Source organism: Vidua macroura, chromosome 2 (genome assembly GCF_024509145.1).
Source record: "Vidua macroura isolate BioBank_ID:100142 chromosome 2, ASM2450914v1, whole genome shotgun sequence".
Classification (NCBI taxonomy): Eukaryota; Metazoa; Chordata; class Aves; order Passeriformes; family Viduidae; genus Vidua; species Vidua macroura.
In genome coordinates this window covers 32,676,689-32,696,644 of record NC_071572.1, presented here as the reverse complement: position 1 = coordinate 32,696,644, position 19,956 = coordinate 32,676,689, and positions in this window count along the sequence as shown.

The window sequence follows — 19,956 nt, the reverse complement described above, 5'->3', positions numbered from 1 at the left end:
TTACTCAAGTTGCAGAGGGCAAAGGCAGGGACTGGGAGAATGAAGAACCACCTGCTGTAGGAGAAGGTCTGGTCTGAGACCATCTAAGGAATGGGAACTTTCACATGTCCAAGAGACCTGATGAGATGCATCTGTGGGTCTTGAGGGAACTGGCTGAGGAAGTGACTAAGCCATTATCCATCATATTTGATAAGTCATGGCAGTCTAGTGAATTTCCCATGACTGATTAAAGGGGAAACATAGCCCCCATTTTTTAAAAGGGAAGGAAGGAATACCTGGGGAACTACAGGCCTGTCAGTTTCACACTGGTGCCTGGCAAGATCATGGAACAGATGCTCAGCAGAGTTCCATGCTGAGGCAAACGGAAAATAAGGTGGTGATTTGTGACGGCCAACATGCAAATGGTGCTGGGTAAATTTGGTGGCCTATGACAGGGCTATAGTGGTGGTGGATAAGTGAAGAGCAACTGGTGTCATCTGCCTGGACTTTTGCAAAGCATTTGACACTGTTCAGCGTAACATTCTTGTCTCTAAACAAGAGACACATATTTGGCAGATGAAGCACTCTATGAGTAAAGAATTGGAACCCTCAAAGAGCAGCTGTCAATAGCTAGATGTCCGTGTGGAGAGCGCTGGCAAGTGATATTCCTCTGGGCTTGGTGTGGGGTACCATGCTCTTGAACACCTTTGTTGGTAACAAGGACAACCACAGCCACTGATCTCCAGACATGCTGGATGGATGGGATGCCATGCAGATGGACTTGAATAGGTTTGAGAGGTGGGCCTGTGCAAACCTCATTAAAACAGGTTTAATGAGAGCAAGTGCAAGGTCCTGCACATGCAATCACAAGTACATACTGGGCAGAGAGTGGACTGAGAACAGCCCTGAGTAGAAGGCCTTGTGGTTGTTGGTGGACAAGAAGCTCACCATGAACCAGCAATGTGTACTCACAGTCCAGAATGCCAACTGTTTCCTGGTCTACATTAAAAGCTGAGAGACCAGCAAGGCAAGGGAGGTGATCCTGGCCCTCTGGTCTCCTCTTGTGAGATGCCACCTGTAGTACTGTGTTCAGCTCTGGATACTCCAAGATAGTGAGTTAAAGTCAGTCCAGAGGAGGGACACAAAAATAATCACAGGGCTGAAACATCTCTCCTCTGAAGACAGGCTGAGAACTGGGGCTCTGGGGTTCTTGGGAGACCTTATAGCACCTTCCAGTACGAAAAGGGAGGCTGCAAGAAATCTGGAGAGGGATTTTGGTAAGGACAGATAATGATAAAATAAGGGGGAATGGCTTCCAAACAGAAAATGTTTAAATTATATATTAGGAATAAACTCTTTATGGTAACAGTGGTGAGACACTGGAATAGTTTGCCCAGAGAAGTTATGAATGCCCCATCTCTGGAAGTGCTCAAGGTGAGGTTGGATGAGGCTTTGAGCAACCTGATTTAGTGGAAAGTGGCCCTCCCATGATAGGTGGGTTGGAACTAGATAATCTTTAAGATACCTTCCAACCCAAATCATTCTGTGATTCTGTGAATATTCTGTCATGTATGATAAGACCTCTGGTACCTGGTTTTAAACTCCCTCATTTCCCCCTTCTGACTTCTGTCTGATCAGATCAGTTAGCTAAGCACCTCATAACATTCTGTGAGTAAATTTTACATCTGTTAAGAATTACTGATTTCCTAGACACCTACTGATTTCGACAGCTGGCCTCTATCAACTATATTGCATAGCTGTGTGATCAGTGTCATTGTGATGAAAGTTGTAGCGTGACATGAAATGTCTCGTGATGTGCACATAAACCAGATTGGAAAGTGCATGAATTCTAACAGCATTAATAAAATAGGACAAAATGATTTGCTATTGACTGTTTTATTGATCATTTCTGCTCCAGTGATTTAGCTATAGAGTACACCAGAAGCTAATTATTTTCTTGTAGCACTTATAATGCCAATGACATATGGACTGCTTGCAAGAAAATTAGTTTTATACACTGAAGTGATAGCACAATCGACAGACACAAGTCCATTTAACTACCAGTCCCACAGAATATCACATTAACTTTAGTAAAAGTTCATGTACATGTCTTTTTTTTTTTTTTCCCTATAAGCTATTTTATGCTAAGACAATAACCTTGAAGTGTGAGTAATACACTGGAGACTGTCACACTGAGTACTGGTGAATTTTAAACAGCCTCAATTTGATTTTTGTCTTCTTAGTCCTGGTTTTTCTGTTTCATTTCCTTAAAAGATACATGTTTCTCTGAGGCTTCCTAGAAAAACATTCTTAGGGGAAAAAAGCAAACTTAAAACACACCTTAATTAAACAGCAATATTTTTGCAATTTAACTAAAAATTCGAAAGGCAAAATGGCATATGCTTTTCTGGGTTACCTGTGTTTTTCTTCTAGTGATCACCTCCCTGCTTGGACATCTCATGTGTTTTAAAGAACACTTTAAAAATCCAGCTAGCTGGTTCTCAACATTGCTGTAGTGTTTTCTGTAAATACTTGTCAAAACTGAGAAAGACTTTGTAATGCAGGTATACAATAGTGTGACCATCCAGAGCAAGGATCGAATGGCTACACTACCTTTTCATAGGATTGAGGAATAAAAATGAAGTAATCTCAGCAAAACCAAGGAAGTCTATTTTTTTCCCCAATGGATATGTTAATTTCAGTTGCAAAACACGAGATTCCTTAAAGAGAGAATCTGACAGTCCTTATCATATGAAAATGCTTCACATCACCTTTAAGAAAGCAGGATGTCAATAGGATTTCTGAATCTGAGTTAAAACTTCCTGCAATCAACAGCTGCTCAGAGACATCTGTTCTGGATAGAAGCTAAGAGAAAGGATGTCTTCACTATTTTGTTATCTCCTAGGCAGAAAAATAGATTTTGTGCATAGACTTACTTAGGATGTCTAGTCTGCTGTGGCAGGGGGGAGTGTTAATAGTGCAACCAAATCCAAAAAACAAAGTCAATGAACCACAAAAAATCCAAACCCCTGACATTAACTGCACAATAACAAAATTATTGTTTTGAGCCTTTAGGGCTGAAAAGTGGCTGACCTTAATCATTCAGCCAAGAAACACAGAAGGGGAAGGCATAACATAGATTTAAAGAAAATAAAAATATCAATGGGCAATTTAGGATCACTTGAGCCTTGTTAAGTTCCTGAAACCATATGCAACACCTTGTGCAGTCTTCTTCTATATACAAGGAAGGGTTTGAAATATTACATAATTATAGAAATATCTTGCTTAGAGGAAACAAAAAAAAAATTCTGCTGGCAACATGAAGATGTGGCAGGTAGGTTTCATGCCAGAGTGATATCACTCAAATATTTTTACCATTTTAAGCAACACAGTGTCAAAACAGCAAAAGCATACTATTCTACTCCAAGAGCCAATTGAGTGCTGCAATTTCCTGAGAATATGCCAGTCATGTCAATAGGTTGCTTACTGCACATTTTGTCTCACAAAGTTTCTATGATTAACTGTGTGGCACATCATGCTTTGATTTAGCCTTTTCAGATAACGCAGGTGTTTACTATCACAAGGTATATGGTGCTGTGAATATCATACCTTGGCATCTCCCTAAAGCAGCCCTGCCACAGGGGAAGGCAGGTCACAAGGGAATTGGGTATCTCTGGACATTTCACAGGACAAGTGAACTGAGTAGACTTACTGTTTTTTCTCTCTTAACACACACTGGGGAAGCTTTCTATTTGGTTCTGTGTTTTGGCACAAGGCATTCATACTGGAGGAAGAAGAGGGACCATACATTACTTCTTTAAGCTGTAGAAGCATATAAAAGCTATTAAGAGGCAAAGGAAGCTGAAATGTTAAGACAGAGAGAGAAATAGACTTCAAACTCTGATTTAGGTAGATTCTTTAATTAGAAAAAAAATATTCTATGTTGATAGGGGATTTTGCCTCATTTTCCCATTAAAAATGTTGTATTATGGGAAGAGGCTTTTATCTCTGATTCCTCGGGCCGAGAAAATGCTGAAATACTATTTAAGGTTGTGTTCAGTATTTAAAAAAATCTTTCAGACCAATTTGCATCAGAACATCAGCGCATCCCTCTGCAGTATTTCCAGCTATTAAAGACAACATATATTGCTATCATATTCATCTTTGGAAAATACAGAATTCCTTTGTTACACATTTAAAATTATGTCATGCTGCAGATATTTGTAATGAACAACTTCTATCCACTCACATGACAGTTTGCACCTTCTAAGTCTATTACAAGCTAAAGAACAGATGCCTCCTTTATATGTCCCTGTACAGCTGATTTAAATTAAACAATTAAGGGACAATTTTATGCAGCTTACAGCATATGTTTTGTTGGTGAAAGAATAAATATTGCAATCAACATTTCAGAGTGATGGTTTTTCCCAAGAAGACATTCATTTCCATCACTAAGGATCTGCATTACAAAACTGCCTCAAGCTTTGTTTGACTGGCAACTTCAGTGGCTGGATCAAGAGCAACAGAAAGTGAAACGTTTTGTAAGGCATTATTCTTGGGGGTTTTGAATTCGTTGACACTTGAAGTCAAACTTAGCTGCAGGAAAGACTTGTTCTTTTCAGGACTTTGTGCTCAGCTTAATCACCCAAGTGCTACTGAGCTGGGGACTTCAGTGGCAGTGCAGGAGCAGTTGTGCAACAAAGCAGACTTCCTTTCCATTCCGTTCAGTGTCAGGTAGCACTGGGAATGAGAAGAATTGCATGAATTTCAGCTGGCTCCAGTCATGGCTTGCTTGGTCCCCACCACACTGCCTGCCAGGCAGCAGGCAGGAGCCTGCTCCTCCTGGAAACATCAGTGCTCTGTGCCCTCAGACAGGCTCTTCTTCTGGGAACAGCCTTTCACCTTTGGCTTTTTAATGCCTAGTCCTCATTGGAAAACCTATTACAAATAACAATAGCAACATCAATAATAAGGAGTAGGGAAAAAGCACAGAGTCTGTTGTTATTGCTGGTTTTATCAAGCCCTTGATTTTCTGTTGAGTCATACTCTCAATCATAGCATGCGTGAATTATTTTAAACAGTTAATCTCTGAAGGCTCCTGCCATTATCATCACAGTTTTGGGGAGCTCTCTGTTCAAACCCTTTTTGGATTAAATGAACTGTCCATAGAACTCAAACTGTGCTTGGCAGTATACCTGTTATTTTTTCTTAAATGTCAAGGGGAGCTTTCCTGGAAGCTTGTGTTCTTTCAGCATCTGTCAAAAGATTAGACTGCTATCAGCTTAGATTTTTTATCACCAAAGCTGATTATGTTGTGAAAATTTCAGCATGTGACTGTAAACTGTTTGTTAATAATTTGTACCGCTTCAAGATTATGTGCTTAAGTGAATTTCAGCAAATAATACACTTCTTGTGGATGTTCCAGGCAAGCAGAATTTTTACAAACTTGGAGCGGGGAATTTCTGGTGAATATGGACATTTGCAATGGGAGAAGGTGTATCTTTCTCTTGCTGCCTTTCAAGTATCTTGTTTGCATTTCTGTTTTTCGAAGTATAAAATTTATTGGGAATATACTTATGTATTGCAGCATTAGGTGATAAATCTGATCCAAATACTGCTCATTCATTCAAAGGATGACAATAAATATTATTCATTCAAGTGGTCCACTCTAGCAAACTCTACAAAATGTTTCAGATTCTACTCCACTACAGTAAAATGAAGCATAATAGTTTCAACTACTGTAATTGTTCTCCCTGTTTTTATTTTTTTTTGTGGGTGTGAAAACAGCAGGCTGTCAATCTTATTGCAGTTGGCAAAAGACAATTTCTGTTAATGAATTTTTATATATTTAATGCTATGCCAGGATAGGATAAGCCATATATCTCACAAACAACAAAAGATAAGAATTTTAAAGTTCAAGAAGCATATTAAGAAATATAATATGAACATTAGCAACTTACTGTGGACCAGATTTTTATAGGGTTATGTGTTATGTTCTGAATGTACAAATTTTGTATTTGCTTTCATGTCAGTGCCTTAAAACTGAAGCAAAGCAACTGGTTGGAATTAATCAATGTTAGCCACAGCATAACTAAGAAGACAATTTAGAACAAATCTTGAGAAAAATAAACGAAATAGCTTTTCTTTTTCATTTTGCCCTAATAATTCCATTATTACCCTTATTGTAACACATCTTATAGATGCATGATAAAAATGCTGAAAACCTCTCTTTTATCTGGTGTCAGAGATTCCAATGGACATAGAATCAGGTTCTTATCTCTGAATCAAGGGAGAACTTAGCAGTTTATGGATATTCTTACTCCTATTTTCTTTCCCCACTGATTCTTTTTTTCTTTCAGACATGTGAAGAACAATTTTTTTTTTTTTTTTTCTCATAAAGGCGAGGGAGGATAGGAGAAGGTGGGAGTGGTGCTCTTTGTAGTTTAGGGAAATTCTGGGGCACTGACAGTATTAATGACTCCAAATCAGCAAGAGCTCAGTGTCAGCTATAAATAATTAAAGCCACAAGGCATCATTAGATCACCAGGTCTGACTTCTGAGTAACACAGGCACTACACTTGAGAGACTTAAGAGGGGGGCCAGTACAAACCACATGAAGTTCAACAAGGCCAAGTGCAAAGTCCTACATGTGGCTGAGGACAACCCCAAACACAAGAATAGGCTGAGCAGAGGATGGATTGAGAGCAGCCCTGAGGAGAAAGACTTGAGGTGTGGCTTAATGAGAAGCTCAACATGATCTGTCACTGCACTCACAGCCCAGAAAGCCAGCTGTGTCTGGGCTGCATTAAAAGCAGCTTAGGACAACCCTGCTTGAGAAGGGAGGCTGAACCAGACAACCCACTTTGGTCCCTTCCAACCCTACCCATTCTGTGATTCCATTATTTCCCTCTCAATTGTAGAGCTGGTATTCAGCTAAACCGAAGTTTCATCAGGCCTTCGAAAGATACTTCAAAAGATGAAGACAGTGCTGCCTCTCTCTTTGAAGGTTTTGTTCTGCATCTTCAACTTGCAACTTTACATATTTACATAATATCAGCTGGGCTTTTACATTTTTACTTCTTTCTGTCCTTTTTGCCCTGCAATGTTTCAATGCATCAAGCAAAGATTACCCCTTCTGTGATAGGAACTAGGGGACAGCTGCTTGGGCAGGGTGTGGGACTAGATGATCTCCAGATCCAGGTACCTTCCAAACTCAGGCATCTTCTTTTTCTGTGAAGTATTTCCATGCGGTAGGACTGGAAAAGGCTTTATGGAGCACAAAGTGAAACTCTCCCAGCTCAGCCACAGTCAGACAGATCCACAATCTGATCTCTGAGTCTTTCTTACAAATCTGGTGAATGTTTTTGGAGACAGTCCATTGACTATAAACTTAGAATTGTGAGACAGTTACATGTTCAGATGGAGATTATTTGCCACTGTACTTGACATTCATCTGTGAGGGAAAACATGACTGCTGTCTGCTGAGCACAGTGCTGTGGGACAGGCAGGGGTAGCACCAGTTCTGCAAATAACTCTGGGAATGTGAAGCCACTTTTCATATGCTGTGCAGAAGTGAATTCTTGACTTTCTAAATAAATTCTAATTGAATTTCTAAATGAATTCTAATTCTTGACTTTCTAAATAAATTCAAGTGAATTCTTGACTTTCTAAATGTAAACTTCTGACTGTTTGCAAGCTCACAGGACTAGGTGAGATTTTGGCATATGAGATGTTCTCAAACAATTATACTGACCTGCAATTTCCTTCTTCCTAAATAAGAGAAGTCAAAAAGGTCAGTAGCAATATTTTTTCAATGAAAGTGTACATAAGGCCAGAGCAAGGGAGAAATGAAGGAACACTGAAGGAAAAAAAAGGAGTTAACATTTCATCTTTGGTTGAGCTGCAGAATTTCTCTCTTCTTCCAAAAAATACAGGAGAAAATGGAATTAGGCAATAAAAATATAAACCAGTCCAAATTGAAATAAATAAAATTTATGTCATCCTCCTTTTTGCTCAGTATAACATGACAGAATTCATATTTCTGTCTTAAGAGTCACAGATGTTTCTAATTCTCAGCAGGTTATTACTCACACAGTAAGTCAGCAAATACAAATGTGCAGAACATGGTGGAGCATTATTTGCTACTTATGTATGGTAGCTTGCTTCAGGAACATCACTTTGTTTCTGAGCTTATTCCTTGGACTCATTTGTCAAGAAGAATTAAAAAATGACTAGAATTTAGTAATAAGTACAAAAAAAAAGTAGCTTTTTAACAGAAATTAGCTTGGCATACATGCTATTTTCAAAACCAACTGTATCCAAATTTGGTGGGCAAAGATACATCTTCCCACAGAAGAGCTGAGCAGGAAAACACTATCAGAGTTACTACTCACTGGTGTTTGACCTATGTGGCACCCATATACTGTAGAGTACATTCCTTTTAGCTATGTATTAATTGTAAACATATAGATCTGAGATCCCTGATACCCAGTGGAGTGAAATTGGCACACTCAGAGGCACAAATGTCCAGAGTAGTTCAGGAGACACATATTTGAGTTCAAAGGTTCACCCCTGAGCACTACGGGCTTTCCTCCCTGTCTCGTGTGGGAACTTAAGGTGATCAGATCAGATACCTCAGATGACTCTCAGCCAAAAGAGTGTCACTCCTATTTTCCTTCATAATTTCTAGAATAGAAATTCCAGGATAAAACTAGTGTTTGCCTTGTATTATGGAATCTGACTAGAATAATGAAATAAATCATTTGAGAGATGACAAGATGTAATTTAATTACTAATTACACAACTGCATGCATCTCAAGAAACTGTATGGATTCTCATGAATTTACTTACTTTAATTTTGTAAGAACATAGATTTTTGTGTAGGATGCTAATATACTAGCTCCTGGGATGAGATTTTATTGTTCATTTTCAATTCATTCTCATGGACCAGAAAAACCCTACAGACTGCCTCTGCAGAACTGTTATCCAACTGGTGTTATAACACAGCATAGCATAACGTAACAACGTGACATGACATAACATAACACAACATAACATAAAATAACATAACCCAACCCTTAGTGCCTTTCAGCCTATGCAACTTATAGTTTATTTGACCTGAAATTCTGGACTCTGAGGGAAAATAATTAATTGCAGTTAGAAGCTCAGGTAATAGCCTACTTGAAATGTGACAAGGACCAGAGTAACAAATCCCCTTTGAATTTGAAATCTGCCTTGGAAGCTGAAGCATAGAACATTCTGTGTCACCTCAGGAACATGCTAGTAAAAAATAAGTGTGTGTATTAATTCAGATGTATGACAAAGGTAGGAAAATTACTAAGAAAAAAAACCCAGTTTACAAAGTATGTAAGCATTCCAAGCAGTTTGAAGCTTCTCAGAGTACCTAAAATGCTTATCAAAAACCACCTCCACAATATATGAAAATTGTCTGCCTATTGTGATTGCCCCACTAAAGTATCTCTTTAATCAAAGACCACTGCAAGTAAGTCTAACAGAAAGAGTGTATGATTCTTAAAATTTATGCTGCTCACAAAATCCCATATATTCTTTGTGCAGCAATCTCTCTCTCTATGATGTACATCTTGGGAGAGAGTCAAACTGCAGATACCTGAAACATGACTCATGGACTTTGGCTCACTGGTTTGAAAGCTTTTGGGGATGGCAAAATGGACCCTTACAACTGAAGGGCTAAACACAAAACAGCATTTGGGCCACTGCCAGCACTTGTCATGGAAGCTTTTATTAAAAGACCAGGCCCATACATCTCACCAAAAGACAGAAAAAATCACCTTAATCCAGCTGATCTAAGTTATTTCAAGTGGTTTTTTAAATTAAATGAGGGAAGGGAAAATGGGAACCATGAGCACATAACCAATGCTTGGGTAACTTTTCAGCATGTACACAGTTGCCAAAGTGATAAATCTGGGCAGCAAGCAGTTGAATAGTCAGCAGCTGAGACAAAGACAGCCTGTCCTCTAATAGAAAAGCTCCACTGGATACATACACTACTGTGCAGAAGAAAGCAGTGATTTTTAGTACTCCTGAACAAAACTTCACCAAATTTCCTTGGGCTCTCAGGTACCTGCTGTACATCAAACCTCCTGCAGATTCTGCTTCTTTCAGTTTCAAAGGATTAAGAAGTTCACAGTGGCCAAAGGCTTTTCATTCTTGTCAACTCTTAAAAATTTTCCAGTTCTTTCTCTGAGTCTAGTAATGGTCTTTTGACCCTAGTAGCTGCTTTTTCTGCTTTACCTGCACTCATCTTCTGTTCAGTTTTCACTAGCAAATAGCATTTCCTTAGTTTAGCCATCTTTGCCTATAGTAATTATTCCTTGTGCCAACTACAGTTAAACAATTACAAAGGTTTGCTGCAGTGGTGACAGAAATATTAGAGAACTAATGTTCATCACTAGTGAAATCTGAGTTCTGTTTAGTGTGCTCTTCCGAGGGACAGACAATTTCTCTGGACTCCAGGTAATGAGAAGACTCCTTGAGGTCATTTGAGACTGTATCTGCAGTACACACATGACCAGTAGGAAATCAAGAAAGTTACTCTAGTGATTGACAAGCTGTGCTGTGTCTGACTTTTCTCTCAATCACCAGTAAGCCTGGCTCTGAATTTGCAGTGAGCTCCTAAGAGTAGAAAATCCCCATGAAATCAGTGGTCAGTGCACCCCACATAGTTTTAATCAGTCTTTGCCTCCTTCCACAGTCAGTGGAGACACATTCAGAGGGCAATTTCTCACAAACTTAAATAAGGCATCAGCAGGCATCAGCTCTCTCCACTGATTACAAAAAGGCTCTGAGCACCATAACAAGAGGTCAACTAATTATTAGATGGCTGAAATTAAGTATTAATATTAAATATTATCAGTGGAGATAAGAGATTATGCCTCATACTATGTAAATAAACACAGCAACAGGTTCTGCTTACAATTTCAAGGACATGAGTGAAGTAGTGAGCAATACAAATGGGTCTGAGTTGATATCAGAAAAATAGTTTGTGATTACGAAATTCCTGGGCTAGTGTCTTACTAAGGCTATGCCTTATCTTAATTATGTGCAACACTGAAGATAATTTTTCTGAGAAAGTTTAAACACTTAATCTATTTGACATTCACATCAAACACATTTCAATGGCCAGATGCTTGGCAATACACACTTAGGGGAGCATGCAGTTCTGAAAGTATAGAACTTTAAAGCAACTACATTCTGTGACACATCTTGGCTTTCCAATTTTTGCACAAGAGGAGAAAAACCTAATTTCACCAGGACGTTCCCTCATGCATCCCTGTTGCCTCTCTAGCACCCCTCAGACTCCAAATATGATTTAGAAACTGACTGGAAAAGCTGACCAGTATACTAGAGATATTTGAAAAGATTCTTCTTTGGTATATCTATAAATTAATTGTTATTTCTTTGTCTATTATGATAATTTATTCAGAAGAATCAGACATCTCTGTGTAGCAAAAGGGGATAGGTATTACTGGTTTTAAAAACTAAAGAATTCAGAGTTAGGCCAGAATATCATGAGAAACACAGCTGATTCCAATATAATTAGCTACAATGGAGAGTTAATTGCTATGTTATTAAAATATTATTTCCATTGTTCTATGTATCAAAAAGGAAACGACAAAGGATACAGCACAGTATTGCCGTATTTCGTAAATACATTCAGAAATTTTAAAGTATTAAAATTGAGATGGCTTTGTTTAAAATTCCATTAAATGTACAAGTGATATTTTCAAAGAGGAATATTCATCTCCTACATAACAGAAATAACAGATAGACACTTAAATTTGGAAGAAGGGGATGGGGGATTATTTTGAAAATAATAATCCAAAGTTTCTTATGGATCTAGAATGTGGAACATCTATGCCTTAACCCAAAGTTTGACACTGAAAATACCTACTTTTCTTGAGCACAGTAAAAAGCTTCATTCTGAAATGTGCACTCATTTTTTTCACATATTTATATCCTTTTGAAAATAACTCTCTGCTCTGAAGGTAAGAGATATATTTTTCATTAATAAAATTATTACTGTTAAATATAATGTCTAAGCTTTGTGGAACCTACATATACAGATCAGCGTTTCCTCACATCAATTCTCCTGTGGCCAGCATAAGGACTGACAAAAAGAAAACAGATTAAAAACCAGCCTCTGCTAAAATAATAAATCAAATATACTCTGAGGAGGAAAAAATATTGGATATGCTTTTGCAGGGAGGACACAAAATAGAGGAGGAAAACAGCAGAAATAAAATGCAAGTCCTAATTTTAATAGTTTACATATGGCATTGTTATAGCAGTTCTGCAAGATCTGTTTAACAAAGGGTAAATTCACACAATCACAAGTCTTGAGTTATTACATATTCACAACATAGCATTTCTCATCTGATATGAATGCTCTCCTGACACTGAAAATGTCATCACCTACACAAAGCAGCACAACTCAGTCATATGCAGCACTGTGAGCAAACCTTAAGTGTGCATGCTCCTAGGAAGAATTGTTAACTTTTTTTGCTTTCTGAGTCTAAATTTTTATAAAGTATCAGTCATAGTGTTGTGCTTATGTCTGTACAAAGTAATCAGGAGCACATCATGAAGTGAGATCCATCTGACCTAATGGCTGGGTGTCCACCTAAATTACATGTTAGGCTCTTGTTACAGGCAATGGAGGGAAATGAGTGCTTCTGGACTGTCATTCCTGTCCTTCTCAAGTAGCTGTGTAAACAAGGCAGGTACATCCCACCCCAGCAGGGCCCTATTTCATATCACTACCTATAAAGAGACATGACGGTGACTGGCTTAAAGAAGATGTTGTCACTGTGGACATTCTGCAATTAACCCATCTTTGATGTCAAAACTACAGCAATCACTAAGAAATGCAAGAAAAGAAACAACTCATGAACCTAAAAGGGTGTTTTGGAAACAAGATTTGTAAAAATGAATTATCCATTATCCACTGATAATGGTGGTGACAATAGTTATTTTTATGAGCCTGGATCTTTCTAAGCATTTAAATGCCTGGGAAGATCCAGGCTGTAAAAATAACCAAAATAAACTTTGTTGTTGGTACTCAAGAAAAAACTGGAGTTTAAAGAAAGATGATCAGAGATTCCCCACCAAGGGTACAATGTGGAGCAGGTATCTATCTTGAAAAGACAGTCTGAAATATCCTCACACTAAATGGCTGAGATGCATTTGAACTTCTGCTCTCTCTGGAGCACAGGTACTTGACTGAGACCTTGGACAGAAGTGATTTTGTCTATCCACTTGAGATCAGACCTCTGCACCTCAGTTAAATCCTTGCTTACACATCTCTTTCAGCCAAGTTCACTTGTCTCTTTGACATCTTGATGGCAAGAATGCTGTACTTTTGCCTACTTATGTGTTTTAAGACACTGCTGGAAATGTTTGCAAGGAAGGTGAGACACAACCATTTGTGTTCAGATGGATACTTCACAGCAGAGAAGAAGAGACAAAAAGAGCAAAACCCCTCACTTGACAGAGATTGTTCCTATATTGCTTCTGCTTCTAATTGAAGACCTATTATGTTAAAAAAATAATGCAAGGAAAAGAGAGTTAAAACTGCGGGGGGAAAAATTGAAGCTCAAACTGTGGATGTCATAACTGAGAGTGGAATATCTGTGACTTTATGCATTAAATATTAATAGAAAATGATAAATGCCTTCTGGAAAATTAAGTGACCTCAGAGGTAAAGTCACGAGATGTCTATCTAATAGTTGCATTAGCACTGCAGTGATATTTCATACTTTTACAGAAATAGATTTTATAGTCATGTAGCTCTTAGAAGAATATTTATTCTATATCTGCTTTACTTTTATTGAATAGATTTTTTCGTAGAACAAGCAGGAGAGCAATATGATAAGATCTAGAAAAATCAACTAGAAATATCTACATATTTTAACAGCAATGGAGAAAATTCCAGTTTCTTATATTTATGCCTCATCCTTGTTAAGCTGCAGAGTTCATTTACTCTCCATGCAATTTTTTTTTTTTTTTAATCTACAGACACTGACTGGATCAACCAAAGCATAGAAATTATGTGTTTAATAGGATGTTCAGTGGGATGAGATATAGGCATATAGTTACTTAGATGACTTTTTACAGTGTGCTTGTGGTTTTTTTTTTAAGATGTCTTTCTTAAAAAAATCCCAGTTTCAGAGTGTTTGGTGTAGCTACCCAAATGTTGCTTTTGGAAAGATCTTCGCATGAGATTCCACTGTAATTTCTTACAGAGGGGAGAAAGTGTCACATATTTGCTGTAATATGCTTATGGTCTAATCTGGGATGAGAGAGTTAGGGGTGGCATGAACTGAATCATTGTGTGTAGACATTGAGACTAGAGAAAAAAAAGCAACCAAGACCTTGTGAATTAAACCTGGGCTGTCGTGGCTTTATATACTCCAGGTTCAGTGGGGGATGGTAGGTCTAGTTATGTTTGTTGATGTATATTTTCAAAGCTCTTGTATGTAAGTAAATACATGTGGTTTTGGTATTGATTTCAGAATGGGCCTCTGCACTGAGAGTTATAAATGCATGAAATGATAATGGGGATTGATGTATCTCACACTGCTGGCAGTACTGCTGTTCCCATACCTGTGCCATACCACTTGCTGAAGCTCCACTATGCACTGCACCTCTCCCTCTCTCTTCTCCCCATGCCCACGTCTCCAGGTGGTGCTGCCTCCATAAGGACTTTGCTTACAAAGGTAAAGGAAAGAAGAGTTTGCACTCATCCTCACTCCCTTCTTTGGTCACAGCATTCCTCTTTCTTTCAAACAAGGCACCAGCAAGGAACAGCTGTGCATATAAGACTCCAGAAAAAGTCAGTATTGGGGATGGCATCCTCAGAGCAAGAAGGACTTTCACTGGGAAGCAACCTCCTGGGAACAGATCCCAAAAACATTTTGTGATCAGACTGTATAGTATAGAAAAAGCAATAGAAAGAGCAAGAGAAAAAGCAAAGAAGAGACCTTGGGTCCTCACCTGTGAATCTCTGTACTCACACTGATCCTCCATCCAAGATGAAATAATATTTCAGAATGCTTTTCTTCGAAGTGTGTCTCACAAATGCTTTTGGCAGGACTGCCCATCATGATTATTCAGCATGTCATCCCAATCTTAGATACCATAGGGAATGCATGAAATCTCAGGAGCTTACTGTGAATATCTTTGGTTTCTATTCACACCTGGGAAACTGAATAGCAAAGTGTTCTCCTAACTATGTCTTTGACTGGCTCAACTCAGTTTATCAGGATAGTGAAGCAGAGCTACTGGATAGAAAGCCAAAACATCACTAGTTCCTCGACTGTCAGCTACAGGTTTTTATGTTAAACAGGGATTTAGTATGGTAGTTTTTGCAGCAAAGAAATATCACTGACCCTCAAAATGAGTCTGTCACAGGCACCTGTGCACGTTGCCAAAGAAGTGCTTGCAGTTGTACCTTTTACTTCTGCCAACTTACTGACTATATAAATGCATAAATATATGACACTAGTCTGTCATTTTAAAGACAGCAACAGTTCTATTTGTTTATATGATATGCTCAAGGGTCCAACAGATATAAAATGAAATTGTTACAAGTAGCTTCCAGTCAGAGAGGACTGAGCAGAATTATGATTACATCTTTTGTTTTAGGAGGGATCCTTTTCAATTATTTGCAGCACAGATTGGCACTTATTTACATTGTAATGACAATCCACTGTGAGCTCCTTTTTAATATATTTATTATAGCTCTGGGCTTGGTTTTCTCCATTATTGCTTTTCTAAACAGTAATTTCCAGTTTTCTATCTCTGCCAATTATTTTTTTCTCCATAAATATGCTACTTTACATTTATCTATTTTAAGTCTCATTTATTTTTATCTTCCTCTGCTGGCTTGCCAACTACTCTGCAGCACAGCTATATGCTCTTTTGGATGGACGTCAGCCATTATCATTAAACAAACTCTTTGTATCTTTCACCTTTTTTATTTTCTCTTCTGTTTATTTCCGTTGTATGATTTGCTTGGATTATAATTCCTCATCACATTCATAATGACTAAGTATTTAACTGCTGTTTCACCGCCAAGATCAACCAAGGCCAGCATTTTAATACATCTGAAAGTCACCGATAAGGGCCCTGAAACAGACATGGGATGCCAAGCTGGATTTGGATCTTTAGCTTCTCAAAGTGTAATGTTGTACAGAACTGATGTTTGATTGCAGCCCTCACTTTTTGAGACTGATTAAATATCTGACTCAAAACGAAAAAGAAAACCTTGCTTTAAAGAAGTTTCTGTGAGTTTCAAGGCAAATTTATTATTTTCTATTTATGTCTCCTTATTTTGAGATTTCAGGCACAGAACTGTTGGGAAAACTGGTTTTGACCCAAAAGAAAAAAAGATTTAGCATTGATCAATTTAGATTTTGTTACAGTCTGATTTTCAGGCTGTAGTTCAGAAAGGGGAGGAATCATCATACCTCATGTTACAGGTTGCATACAAATTGGAAGAACACAACCATCATGAGGTACATGACATGTTGCCAATTCAGAACGGTCTCAGTCCCATAGTTGTTCTCCCTATTCATTAATGTGTTCATTTTAGACCTATCAAAACATTAAATTGTTATTAAGGAAATGTCAGAGATATTAAATAAATTATTAATAAATTAAATATATTCAGAGATATTAAATAAATTATTGCTTTGTGATTTTCTCTTCATTCCAGGATGCATGTACTACTATCAGATTTATGGGTTTGGCTATTAACAATTTGCAAAAATTACAATAGGAAACAGAAAAGAAAACTGCAAATGTTAAAAGCAGCTTTTATTCTATTTCTCAGAATCTGTCAAGTTTTTCTGTCTGTTTGTAAGACTTTTCTTGGTTAAAGCCATCTTCCTGGTGCCAATGAATTTCTTCAACAAGTGAACAAAATGCCAAATTTTCGAAAAAAATGTGCCTGGGAACAATAAGGAAAAACTCCCAGAAAAGTTTCTGGAAAGGACTGACCAAAGGCCTATGAATTGGAAACTGTATTTTGAGGAAAGTTTCACGCAGATATTGTGGAAAGGAGCTCTTTTCCCACAGCTGCTGGAGAGCTCACAGCTGTCTGTCAGGAAATTATACAGGGAACATGCTGGTGCTGAATGAGTTTCCTTATGCTTGGGCCATTGACAACCTACTGGAAAGTGTCAGAAATCCCCGTGGAGGAAAGAGAAAACACGGGATACTGTGATCTCTCCTGATTCCTGCCTGGGCTTGCAGCAGGTGAAGAAAGCAGAATGAGCATAGGGGGACAGTGGTGTCTGAAGCAAAAAATCCAGCGTGGCTTTCTCCACCAGACAAAGCCTCTTTGCCGCTGCACTTCCTCCCGCTTCTCTTCTCTGCCTCTGCTCACGTGGCTCTTTGCTCTGCTCCTACTTGAGTGACTCAGTTTCCTGTGGCCAGGCAAAGGGGCCATTGCAGGGGTCCATGAGGTGCCCTATGTGGTGTCAAGAGGAGGCAGGAGCCCCATGGCTAATGGGTTCAGGTCTTGTCATCCACTAAGTGAGAGCCTTACAAAGCAGTCACTTGGTAACTGCTAAGTGGAAAGGAAATATTTGACAACACAGGCAAACAAGGGAAAAAAAATCTGATGACCTGGAACTGAAAGCAGACATATCCAGAAAGCAAGTACAAAAAACTTCAGAGGATAATTATCCACAGACTCAGATGATAACAGTTCCATTGAACTGGATTATTCATACTATATTTAAATACAGATTTAGATTAATCCTCCACAGAGTAATAGTCTGCTCTGATTCCATAATTTTATTTGTGAAGTCCAGGGAATTAATCTGTCCTTACTACATTATTGTGAGTTTGGTAGGTTAAATTTTATTTGCATTTTTTTCCTACCCCTCAGGTACTTGGTCTCAAGATCTTCCAGCAATTTCTTGCAATTAGACCCAGACTTTACTATCCTGTATACATGAATGCCATCAAAAAAATCTGTCACCCAGCTATGTACATCTTTGAAAAACACATAAAACAGGTTAGAATAGAATAGTCAGTGCCACACTTTGAGGAGTTTGAACACCCATTTCCTCTCCCTGTTGAAAAAAAGAGTGTAGGCACAGTTCACTCATTTAAATAAGAGTTTTTCTCCTTTCTGATGGGAATTTAATCTTTGTTTAGAGGTAGGGGAAGGTCTGTTCTGCATCAGGGTTGTCAAGAAGTGATCTCTGCTTATGACAGAACACTGTGGGACAGACCCTCCAGTCAGGACCATCATTACCCCACAGCTGCCTGTGCCTCCCTTCTGGGAAGTGAGAGCAAGCCTCTTTGCCCTGCCCCCTGGCCATGACATCAGATGGGATGGACTAGTGACATATCTTGGCCATGCCCACACAGCTCCAGGCTCCACCCTCTCATGGCCACTACAAAAAATTAACCTTGTCCTTGGGTAAAACTAGGACACAGGGATACCATTTCTCCAAGGCTGCAGGACTTGTTAGTGTTTGTCTGGACTCTTCCAGGAGTCAGAGTAATTGCACTAGACCAGAGCAGGTTCACATTTTCCTGAGGACATGCCTTGTTGACTCCCCCCCTCCACATTCAATTGCATGCACACAGACACACAGATCTGCCTTTGGGTTCCTTCCAACCCAAACCTCTCTATGATTTTATTGTCTGTTCAGTTTACAGTGAGCAAAGGAGGAGAAACTGAAGGAGATTTCTGTGTATCTGGAAAATCCCCATGTTTTAAGGATAAGTAAGGCTCTGCTGAGCAGTGTATTTATCCCCGAGGAAGGCTGAATTCTTTGCTGGCAGCAGCAAACCTGATTTATTCAGTAATAACATTTTCCAGGGTAGAAATGGTGACCATAAGCCAACTCTTTCATATCAGGAGAAATATCCTGTTTCCCTTGTAATTTTTAATTCTAGTGGATCCCAGGACCTGAATGCAATCAGTTATGTAAGGAAGAGTTGGTAAATTTTGACAGAAATAGACATATCTCTGTATAGAAGGAGAAAGTCATGAGCGTCCTGAAGGAAGGAAACTAGATAGAAGAATAACACAGCTTCCTACTGGCTTAATATGTGTGGTATGTCATTAAATACCTAACTCCTTAGTCAGACAATAATAGAGATAAAGTACCATGGAGGATTTTTTTAGGATTATACCATTATTCTAGAGCCTTTCTGGAAGAAAAAGTATTATTAGGTCATGTTGCAAGAATAAAATGGGCAATACATATTTTCTTATTTTAGCTTTAGGTTGAATAAGTACAAAATATTTGAAACTTTCTGTACTAGCTCACTGACTCATTTTGCCACCCAACACTCACATCAGTGCTAAGGCATTGTGTGGAAATATGTGTTCGTGTGTGTTCTGGTTTTGGCTGGGGTAGAGTTTACTTTCTTCACAGTGGCTGGTATATTGGATTTCTGCTGAACAAAGGGTTAAAAATATAGAGACGTTTTTGTTATTGCTGAGCAGGGCCTACACAGAGCCAAGGCCTTTTCTGCTTTTCCTACCCCCAGGCTGGCAAGGAAGTTGGGCGTGCATGAGAGATTGGATAAAGACACAGATGGGCAAGTGACCAAACTGACCAAAAGCATATTCTATACCATACAATATCATTCCCAGTATACAAACTGGGAGAAGAAGGATGAAGGGGGTGGAGGGGGAGGATGTTCAGAATGATGGTGTTTGTCTTCCCAAGTAAGCATTACATGGGATGAGACCCTGCTCTCCTGAGATGGCTGAACACCTACCTGCCCATGGGAAGTGAATTAATTCCTTGTTTTGCATTGATTCTGTGCATAGATTTTGCTTTCCTTATTAAACTATCTTTATCTCAGCTCATGAATTTTCTAGCTTTTACCCTTCCAATTCTCTCCCTGATCCTGCTGATGGGGGACAAGTTCTCAGATCACATGGTCATGCTTTCTCCAGTAGAG